Source organism: Natator depressus, chromosome 6, assembly GCF_965152275.1.
Source record: "Natator depressus isolate rNatDep1 chromosome 6, rNatDep2.hap1, whole genome shotgun sequence".
In the NCBI taxonomy this organism is placed as follows: domain Eukaryota; kingdom Metazoa; phylum Chordata; order Testudines; family Cheloniidae; genus Natator; species Natator depressus.
This window is the reverse complement of record NC_134239.1, coordinates 117631549-117643069: the sequence shown is the minus strand read 5'-3', so window position 1 is coordinate 117643069 and position 11521 is coordinate 117631549. Positions and strand designations below refer to the sequence as shown.

At 45.5% G+C, this 11521-nt stretch overlaps 1 long non-coding RNA gene across 1 annotated transcript; it reads left to right on the top strand.

Moving 5' to 3' along the window:
* The first annotated feature begins 2138 nt into the window (after positions 1-2138).
* On the top strand, positions 2139-9344 carry LOC141989563 (uncharacterized). The gene is made up of 3 exons (XR_012640006.1): positions 2139-2327; positions 3996-4185; positions 9229-9344. It is a non-coding gene; the product is annotated as an uncharacterized LOC141989563 (long non-coding RNA).
* The last annotated feature ends 2177 nt before the right edge of the window (positions 9345-11521 follow it).

The following is an 11521-nucleotide window of genomic DNA, read 5'->3' as shown; positions in this document are numbered from 1 at the left end:
ACAGGGAAGCAAGGAAGAGAGAGACTGAATAGGTCAGCATAGTTCCATTAACTTTAATGGTGCTTTGCTGATTAACACCAGGTGAGGCTCTGGCACTTGAGTATTTATCCTTGTACTGCCCCTTTGTAACCCTTTGGAAGATACCCAGTTACTTTAGCAATGTTGAGAGCCACAGAAGTAGCTAGACAGATACTCTCATTGCTTCCTCGTGCCCCCACCTGTCTGCATCTACCAGTTGTCTTATACTGGGATGATAAACTCCTGGGGCAGGGATTGTCTTTTTGTTCTGGGTTTGTACAGCACCTAGTACAATGGGGCTCTGACTGATGGTTGGGGCTAGTAGATGCTACAAATAATAACACTACTCATGAGAGCCTAGTTGATGGCTATTAACTCTTCTCTAGATTTTACAGTCATTTTTCACTGGCAGGTGGTGTGGGTAGGAATGAAATTAGTGCTCCCATGGCACTGTGAGGACGCACACTGCTATATGGGTGCTAAGCAAGATTTTACCTGCTGTTATTTTTTACCACGTCTTGGCCATTGCCTTCTCTTTAATCATCAATGAACTAAAAGAGGGGATGTCTTGTCCATTGCTACTCCAGCAGGGGTTGCTGTGGTGCTGACTTTGTTCACCGGGTTTGTCAGTGAGTGCTGAATTCTCACACCTCTGTACTAGGCAACTGGTATGGTGGAGAGGAGGCCACTTGAGGTTCCATTTTGCAGTATGGCATGGGGCTCTGGACAATTGCAGTGTATTGAGATCTGGGTTTCTGCAGTGCTCTTCATCTCTGCCTCCTTTTCGGGGGTGGGGGGGCAAGTCCTGGCTTTCCATGACCATCCACCTTAAAGGGACTTGGGCCCTGCTGCTTCTACGCGGACTGGTCTGATTGAATAGCGTGTGTGTGTGCTAAGATATGAGGTCCAATGGTACAAAACTGGGGTGCTCTAGGACTTGACCTGGCCCAGCTGCAATGTGTGAAATAGCATATACTGTACAATGTGTTCTGGGTGCTGGCAGGCAGCTGGTGCAGGGGGTGTTAGAAGCTGTGGAAAGGGCAGGGAGAAGACAGGTGATTTGAGAGGCCAGGAGGAGAGGGGTGTGTGGGAGGGAAAGACATGTCGTTACCCCCTTGACACCTGCTCTCTGAGGCCAATCTCTGCTGCAATCCTTAATGCAAACATTCCCAAATTCAACACTGCCGCTCCTACAGACTCTCCCGTACACCAAAGACACTTAACACTGCCTAGGTAAAGCACTTTCCATGTCCCATCACCCCACTATGAAGCCCCCAGCTCCTCATGTGCAGCTGCCATCCTGTTCTTTCCACCAGCAATGGGCAGGATCTTAAAGTGCTCATTCCATTCCTTCCGTGTTCCAAACCCCTATCCTACTGTGACCATCCTCTCCTTCCCTAAGGCTTATCTCAGCACGCTCCCTCTGAGCTCTAAGGCTTCCCCTTTCCTTGCATGATGCGCAGAGTGCTCGTGCCCCAGCCAAACCACCAGGCTCAATGCACTCCTCACCTGACCCCTTCCTTGCTCACCCCCTAAACCTCAGTGTATGGTCTGCAGGCTCAGCTCACCCCCAAGTTCAGTGACCCCTTACCCATCTGATATCCAGGCCTAAGTACAGCCTCCCTCCTAACCCTGATGCTCCATGCACCCCTAAACCTGGGAATTAGTGCATTCTCTTCCCCTCCATGCCCCAGAAGCAGTGCATCCCTAACCCTGGGGTTAAAGGTACCCCTACTCCTCCATGCCCTAGGCTCACCCCCTAACTCCAGGTCTCAAGTCACCCTCTCTTCCCTCCATGCCCGAAGCTCAGTGCACCCCTTTCAGTGCTCCAGGCTCAGGGCACCCCTAACCCTGGGGCTCAGTGCACCCCCTCGCCTGGGACTCAGGTCATCCCAACCCTGGGACTCAGGGCACCCCTCCCCCTGGGTCTCGATGCACCCCCTAACCCTGGGGCTCGGCGCCCGCCCCCCGGGGTTCAGGGCACCCTCCACTACACTCTCCCCGCAAGGAATTCAAAGCGCCACTGAAGTTGCTCCTGAGATGCCGAGAGCGTCATCGCCTCCTAGCAACTCTCATAGCAACGGGCCAACATCTGCTCCCTCTGGACCAATCCGGGAGCGGCACATCTGGGCTGCCCGCCTCCTGCTCTGAAGCGAGTCGGGGATGCGCTCGGCAGCGAGTGGAGGGACCCGCCGGAGCTGGGGCTGCCGCCGCGGGCAGGCTGAGGAGCAGGAGCCGAGCGGGGAGGCGGCGTTTCAAGCCAGGGGCGAGCGCCGGAGCCAGCCCCGCCCTGTGGCCCGGCTTGCCCGGTAAGTGCCTTTGTATTGCACAGCCCAGCGGCCCCTTAGGGCGGCTCGGGCAGGGGGCATGAGGGGGACGCCCCTGCCTGGCCGGGGCGGTGACCTCCCCCCGGGGCTCGCTCTGCCCGCTGCTTGGGAGATCTTCCCCCGCCTCTTCTCCGGCTTTGCGAGCCCTCCAAGGCTGTGGGGGAGGCTTGTCATGAATTCTCTAATACTAAGCGGGAGCCACTCGCCCTTTGGCCAGCCGAGTGGCGAGCGCAGGGCCCGGCGAAGGGCAGCTGGATCGCAGCATCTCCTGTCTTTCAGTCCCAAACTCGGAAAAGTAACCATAGCAACTCTTTCCATGGGTTCCTCCTGCTCTTCCTCTGGGATGAGACAGCTGTCTCTCTATAGGCATTGCCTATATCTGAGGGACCCAGACAGAGAGGCTTGAGCCCTAGGGTTTTCTCATGAATATGTATTAAAAGTGTCCGGTGGGACCTTAAAGACTAACAGATTTATTTGGGCCTAAGCTTGCCTGGGTTAAAAAACCCACTTCTTCAGATACATCTGAAGAAGTGGGGTTTTTTACCTACGAAAGCTTATGCCCAAATAAATCTGTTAGTCTTTAAAGTGCCACCAGACTCCTCCTTGTTTTGGTGGATACAGACTAACACGGCTACTCCCTGATACTAGACTCTGAAAGTGCAGAGCTTGGTACGCTGGCTGCAGAGGAAGAGTAACTGACAAGAACTATCCATGGCAGAAACACATTAGAGCACATCTAGAGCTAAAAATATGATTTGAATGATGCTACATTTAGATTGGTGTCAAGTATCAGGGGGTAGCCCTGTTAGTCTGTATCCACAAAAACAACAGGGAGTCCATGCATCTGAAGAAGTGGGTTTTTTACCCACCAAAGCTTATGCCCAAATACATCTGTTAGTCTTTAAGGTGCCACCAGGCTCCTTATTGTTTTTGTGGATACAGACTAACACAGCTACCCCCGATATTAAAAGTGTGTGTGTCTATACATACAGCATATGCAAGTGCAGACCCACCCTCTTTATAGTTTTCTGATGGGAGTGGTGTCTTTAATATGTGTTTAAAAATTCTCCTCTAATATAGAATGCAAGACAGTGCTCAGATACAAGCTTATTTGCATTCATATTGGCTACCTCACCTAAAGGGCAAAAATGGAGACATCCACACTGCAATAATGGGACCGATTGTAAATGATAAATTCTGATGTTTCCAAAACCTACTTTATTATATACACATTGTGTAGGTGTGTATATAATAAGAGATTGTTACTACTCCACAAAATTATGTTGTAATCTTGCTCGCAGTACTTCAGCTTTTTTTTCAGGAAAGGTACAGTCTGACAGCAATCAATCAAAGGGTATAAAAGTCTGTAACTTAAAAAGGAGGAGTTCAGGACAGTAAAAGGATATGGCTCATGTCATGACACGGCCTTTCGAGAGCCAGGCAGTCGGACTAACAGCGTTCCCGCTTACGTAATTATAAACACGCTCCTCAGTGAAATGAGGGTTTGTAATGTTTCAATGACTTTATGTTCCAAATGGTGCCTAAGAAATAAGGTCAAAGCTATGGAGCTGCATGTGACTGCGGGGAATGGCTTTTTGTGTTACGAAATATCATGGGGTCTCCTTAAGCAACATTTTGATCTTTTACAAGCTAACAACTTTCGGTGCGCGCCTTGATTTTGCCGCGCGAAGTGTTTGTCTCTCCTTGACCCACCCTGCCAGTGTACCAGTGCGGCGCTGTGAGAGATGCTAGCAGAGCCTGGGCAAAGAGGGAGTTTGACCCGAAACCATTCCAGAGAGCCGTGCTGCAGATTGATTCAGCATCACAAGGAAACCGACAGGTTAGCCGACTACCCACAATGGCCGTTGTCTAAATACAGAATAAACGTCTTTTTAATAGAATTTGGACAATCAATATAATGGGCTGCTTTCCGGCAAGACTGCTCCAGTGTAGAAGTTGAACAAGGGGTTGCTTATTCATAGCTATTTTAAAAGGGGGCCAACCAGAAAAGATGATTTTCTCTTCTTTATTTGCTATACGCAGACCAAATGCTGCTCACTTTGCTAAAGTGAATAGTCCCAAAGAAGCTAATGGAGCTACTGGGATAAGCAAGGTGATGATCTCCCTGTGATTAAGTACAATGTCTTCACTAATGTAAAAGCCAAACTTTCTCGAGCACTGGGATACTTGTATCAGTGAAGGAAAGTGCACAGAATTAAGTAGTGGGGTCCTCAGAGATGATTAGCCAACCACAAGGAATGTCATTTTAAAGCACAAAGCCAGCAGTTTCAGCAACATTAAACAGTATGGATGCAGTCTAGCAGTCTTTACTCAGGTAAAACTCCATGCAAGTTAAATGGAGTTTTCTCTGTTTAAGGTCTGAGCAAGGAATGCAAGATTTGTCCTGCTCTTTTAAAAAGACTGCAGCTAATTTTGAATCCATGTGAAATCTTTGTGCTGGCAAAGTGCCTCCCTTCCGTAGGTTCACCTGTTCATGGTGCAGTAGCTTCACAGAGTCAAACAGTAGAGCAGCTACTCTCAGTGCCCAGGAAAGATGGAACCTCAGCAACCTGGTGTCTTAAATCAAAGAAAGATTTCAGCCAGGATGCTCCTTAAGTGCAAGCTGTGCTTGGGTTAGAGAAAAAAGAATTTATTACTGTATTTTGACAGCAGTCGCAAGGACTTTACAGTATTTCCCAGGGTGTCAAAGTCATGTCTCCTACTGAAAATAAATGTCAATTTCTATTCGTTTAAAAGCCTGAAGTTTTCTGTTTAAGTATGCAAGAGACACTTAGATATGGTATGCGTCTCGGTCGTCTTTAGCCCGCCTGCATATTGATGATCTTCCCGACGCTGTGATAGGAATCTAAGTAGGAACATGTTACTACCATTCACCTTGAAATGTGCATTAAGCTCATATTGTAGTCAGTGAATCTCAGAGGTTATCACCTGCAGATGTCTGGGTCACCAAGCCACTGCTGAGGTACTGACACAGCCCCTGTCACTGCATCATCTAAGCAGGTCATAAATGTGAATGAATTTCCCCTCAGGCAGTGAAGCGGAAACTGAGGCACAGAGAATTAAGTAACTTGCCCAAGGTCACACATGCAGTCCGTAGAAAAGCTGAGAATAGAACCCAAGTCTCCCGAGTCCCCCTCTAGGGTCCTAACCACAAATCCATCCTTCCTCGTCACCTAACTAGATAACCATTTATAAACCCAAGTCTTGTCTCCTGCCCCTGATATAAATTGCATCATTGTTAAAATCACTCTACATCAACTGATTAAAGTGAAAGCATTTGCCCTGTTATTGAGACCATTGTTATGATCACACAGGTCAAATTAAAGAGCTTCTTGCAATTTTCAGTCAAAGTATGACATTGCTATATTCTGAATATATTTCCACTTTAATTTAGATAAGATAACCCTCTGTTCCAAGCATGCTTAATACATCATCGCATATCATGCCATGTAGCACTACTATTGTTATTCTTGAAATTAATAGAAAGGGGCACATTAGGCAGTTAGAGCATATAATTAAAGACATTGTAAAGTTACATTTGGGGAATCAAGAGTAGAGATGTAGGCGTCTATTCTCTCACTGATGTGTGGGATTTATGCTTCTAACTGCCATTAGCACTGATGGGAGCTACAAATGCAACTCCCCTGTGCACTGAGTATTGAGAACAGACATTCAGAGTGTGTCATATGAAGTGTAAATAGCGCACCAGTGTGAGGGGGAAAGAAGGCCAACCTGGTTAACTGCCATTGAGATCCACCAGTGCCCAGCACCTTGGAAAATCAGGCCACAGACTGTTAGTTTAGCCTTTGATGAACAGGAATGGATGTAAGCGTGTGCTTGTATGCTTTGCTGAAGGTGACTATCCTTATTTTCGGAGGTTGGAAGTATGGGCCAAATCCAGCGCTGTTGTAAGCAGGGACATCACCAGTGATGTTAGTAGCATTGCACCCACTGGCACCACTGCAAAATTTGGCCCTCTGGCTTGAACTGTGGTGTGGTGGTGAAGAAATTTGATATGGTTATCATACAGCTGTCTCCCAGGTTGAGAGCCAGAGGGAGAGACTCGTGCCACCTTGCTGTAACTGTCAAAACACTTGGCTCCCAAGAAGAGCCTTACGCACAAGGAGCACCAAGTCAGTGTGTTTATATTGAAACAAAGCCCTAAGAACCTGATTCACTGCTGCATTACTCCAGTTTTATGCAGCTGTAAATTGAAACCAGGCTGAAAGATGTACATAACCAGCCAAATCAGAAAATACAACATCAGTCGTAAGCGTGAGGGTATCCCAAACCTCAGTTAGCATGTCTTTCTTTGGGTTTCCGAGTGGGCACTTTCTTTGGGTTTATAAACACAAAACTAGGAGGGCTCTGGGTGGCACTGGGGAATATCCCCGATTGGTCTTGTCTAAGTTGGTAGTTGAAGTCACTGAGCATTGTGGGTGCAAGGAATATGGGATCAAGCCCTCAGTTGTCTAACTTGGCTGCGAGGGACAGTTCATTCTCCCTACCCATTAAGATCTTGGTGTTTCACATCCACGTGCATTTCCTACTGTTCCATATATGAATAAGTGAATATCTGTGCAAATGGCTATTTGGGCACTTAACTGCCTGCATGCATGATTGCAGCAATATATGTGCAAATCAGAGTGCATGACCATACATGTTTGTTAAGTACACGAATAAGGCTCAAACTTTTGAAAAATTTCCTTTTAATTTGAGTCACTTGCTTAGTTTAAGGTTTGCTCTGTTGTTGAGAAACATTGTCTCAAATTCTCCAGGATATTAAAACTTTTCCCTCCAATTGCCTCTGGCATAAAGCTGACTTAAATCCAGCACCTCAGACCCTTATAAAAAGGCATTTTGGGTGATGTACCACCATGATAGTGGCTCCAACGCTGCACAGCTACTGGCTTAGGGGGCATGAGCTCGGAGAAAAGGGTGTGGCCACGCATCCTGATGCCCCAGGGTCATGGGAGCATCACCTTTAAAGCTGTGCTGGTAACACGTTGCATCAAGTGATCTAGTGAAGCCCAGGACTTTGAAAGTTAAAGAGAATTAATCCTTCCAGTCAGGGTTTGCAGGCCAGCCTTGTAGCCTTCTGTAGTAGGGGAACCCCACCCTAGCTAAACAATCGGGGAGAAAACACTGCATGGAGAACCTCACGGAGATCTTTCTCTTTCAGATGCTTCCTGTGGGATTTTCCATGAGCTCTGGCGAAAGGGCTGTTAACCAGCTGGATCTGGCCCCTGGGAAATATCCCAGCACAGGAGAAATCCCTGATTGACACAAAGCCAGTAAAACTGGCTCTATGCCATCCTCCCCCACTCCACCGCAGGAGCCCCTGGCACAAAAGATGTGTTGGAGTGTGGCTAGGACATTGCCGTGCTGTAGCTATCCCTGGCTGCCAGAATGGCCCCTTGGTGCCAGTTAGGTCTGTCCCCCTCCTCAGCTTACTCAGGATAGAAGAGGCACACAGGTGACATGAAGCCACCTCTGCCCCCTTTCCCTCCATCTATTGGTCCCCGTGCCAAGCTCTGGTGTAGGGATGAATTGGGCCCTTGATGTCCAATGAAACATTCTGGGGATCAATCCTGCTCCCACTGACGTCAATGGGCAAAATGTCCATTGACATCAGTGACAGTAGATTGGGCCCACTGAATCATATAACATAGACATTGCCTGTTGGAATCCAGCTGCTCTCATGTTGGGTATAGTGTAGGAGAACACACAGTCACACATTTAAGGAGTGTATCAGCGCTCTCAGCAGAAACCTCAGCTTGGCAGGAGCATCGTGAAAGTTTAGGGGAGGGGTAGTTAATCAGGCACTAACTTATCATGCTAGAACTCTTACGGAGGATGGGTCCAGAACAAAACCCCCAGGGCCCAGCAGCAGATGGTCAGAGCCAGATCTGCCCCTGCATGTGGCCCTTCACTCCATAGTGGGCTGAAACAAAAGCCTTCATCCAATGCCCCCACCTCAACCTCTGTGGTCTGGGTCCACCTCTTCCCTCCTCTATAAGTTTTGTTGTGGAATCAAATGGAGTATTCTTTCTGCTCAGTGCCCATCTGAGTCATACAGTCAGAACTATGGAGATTGACTTATAAGCAATAAAACACAACTAAGTGTGACCACTCCACACCATGCTGAAATCCAACTAAGATTTTACTTTCAAGAGCTCATTCACTTTGCTGTGACCACAGCATCACCTAGTGTGTAGAATGGTAATTACGCTCCAATGAAACCACCTCTTCAGTGCTTCACTTGTGGGATGCGGGGGTAACATGGTCTCTCTTGTATGACGAGTAAACAATTCTGAACCATAAAGCTGCTCTATGGAAGAGTGAAGAAACAACTGTTATTGCATCCCACCCATATACATTATTGTGGGTGAGACGCTGTCAAATCTTCACACGGGATGTAAATTCACATCCTTGTTCAATGGTGCTGAATGCCCTTCCTAGGTTAAGTGCATCATGGGTACTAGAACATCTGAACTCAACAGATGAAACCATCCATTTGTACTACTATTCCTTTGGTTGATCATATTTCTGTAACCACTGCTAGCTTCCCACCCTTCCAATGGCTCATTAATTTCACCTGAGTCGCATATCAAGGTAAGGTAAGTTTTTGTGGCAGGAGTCTTGCCTTTCTCTTAGTTCTGCAACGTGTCTAGCACCACCTGTGTGTGCTTGAAAAAAAAAAAGATGATAGAGCTAATGATCTGTAAACAAAACTCCTGTTAGTCCCAGAAACCAAGCAGCCGCGGCTTATAGACACATCGTTTTGCACATGCCAGACTAACATTACAGGGGACATCAATTTGCCACAATCGTTGCTGATACTCTATTTTTTGTTGCACAGCTGATCCAATCAGGGTATTGACAAATACGCTAACGACGTCGAAAGTAGCCTACTTTAAGAGAAAATATGCAGAAGAAGAAGATTTACATCAAGATTACCAGGGGTATTTTCCAAAAGTGAGTATGTTTCTAATAAATATTCCAAAGGGGAAAAGCTCTTGTTCTTATTCCTTGATCCTAAAGCTATATTGGTTGTTTTTACTTCCCAGCACCTGATATTACCTGAGGACCGGACTTGTATTCTAAAACTGTCTCTGCAGAAACTTCGATTCCTTGAAGACCCTGAAACCTATCTCCGCAGGTCTGTGCTTATTAACAATTTGCTGAGGAAGATCCACCTAGAGACAGACAAAGAGAGCTATGAATACTTTAAGGAAGCACCCTGTTATAGGACCGCTTACTCGGATACAAGAAAACGGCTGAAGTTTATGGTACAAGAATGCTGTTCTCAGTCACTCTATTATGAAGAGCTGCATTCGTATCATATTGTGCCTTATTCTACAGAGAATTCCTTTTATGGAATGGGCTATACAAGCAGCCACTTGGAGCAAAATTCTCAGTTGCTTATTTATAAAATGAACTGAAGTAGCTGTTAGATCCACTGATGTTTTGTTTCTGAATGCTTGAACTGCTTATTAACATGCGAAGATGAGGCACTAATTGTAAACACACTTGTGATGAAAGACGGGATACAAACAGAGATGAATGGAGGGTACTTTGATTAATACTCTGCAGTCATTGGTATGCAAAGGGTTTTATAAGCAGAGAGCTTGCGTGCAATGTATTTTGTAGAAACTAAGCGACATTAAGATGCCAATGTAGATATAAACATTTTATCTACTTTGTATTTAAATTATGCCATACCAGGTGAGAGGTAAAAACCAAAAGTGACAGATTATTCTGACAATGAAGATTTAGGGGTGGGAGTTATTTTCTGTAAGGTTTAGAAAGCAAGTTTTCTGTGACAAATGCTTTGAATGTGAAGGAATCAGTGCCAAAAGAAATGCCTCTTTGGTTAGGATTTTCAAAAAAGCAAAATAACTCATCTGGTACTCACAAGAAGTTCTACACTGAGATCAGTCAGCACTCTAGTGAGGGTGTTTTTAATTGAGCCACTAAATTGCTCTCACTTCTTACTTATCTTTCTGTTGACACACATTTTGCGACAAAACGGAATGACTCAGATGAAAGTCTATTTTCTCAGCCAGTTGTCAGTGTTTTCTAAACATGATTTGAATCCCCTCCAGGTTGCCTGGCTGGAATTCTGAGGTTTGTGTGTGTGCGTGCGCTATTTACTATTCGACCATGTGGTACAACGCACAATCAGTGTTAGAGCTTAGGTGGGCACTTTTTTGTGATTTGAAAACAAAATAAAACAAAAACCCACATTCCAGAAAGGGAATATATTAGACACACTGGAGTAAAACCTCAGAGGACTTTCATTTGAGATGAGTTTAATCTGCATTAGTGACAGTGTTTGAGGTGGAGTTAGATGTCTAATGTCAATTTTTGGAATTTCCTTTAGAATATATATCAAGCATGTCCTATGAGACACATTGCGCAATCGACGAGAATGGGAAAGTCATAGCTGCCAGAGCTATGTTCTGAAAATACCAAAGAGTAGCATTAGGGAGAGAATGACATTAAAATAAATGGGGTCAAAAGCAGGGATTGCACTGTAACTTGGGAGAACATTATGAACAAGCCAGTAAACTACATAGTTACCAATATATTTGTTGTTCACTTAATGATGACTTGCAACACAGAATTGCTGAACAAATATGCCTGATCCAAAGCTTATGGAAGTCAATGGGAGTCCTATAGACTATAAGTTTATAGTGAAGGAATCAGCTTTGCATTGCAGGTTTTAGCCACTGGAGCTTTAAAGGTAATGCTAAGTGAAATAATAGTATATTGTAACAACGGAGGCAGACATGTATTCAAGTAACCAATTTTCTCATGTAGATTTGACTGATGCTATTTCTCAAGCGTTATACAGTATGAACAAATAAAAATGGCCTTACATGGATGTGCTTAGTATAGAACAAAGATTCCACCTGTAACCCTACTTAAAATGCCTTGCTCTTGTATATTGCACACACAATTGCTGCTGTCAGACATGTATTAACCGTACAATAAATAAAAGACAAGGGCAGGAAGTATGAGGAGCAAAGTCAAGTGAGTCAAGGATGATATTCATAGTTAGAAGCCAATGCGGGTTTCAGAGACAGGAAGAGAGAGAACTAAAAATCCAGGAAAGAAGAGAATTTGTAGTAAAAATGTTCAGACCTAAA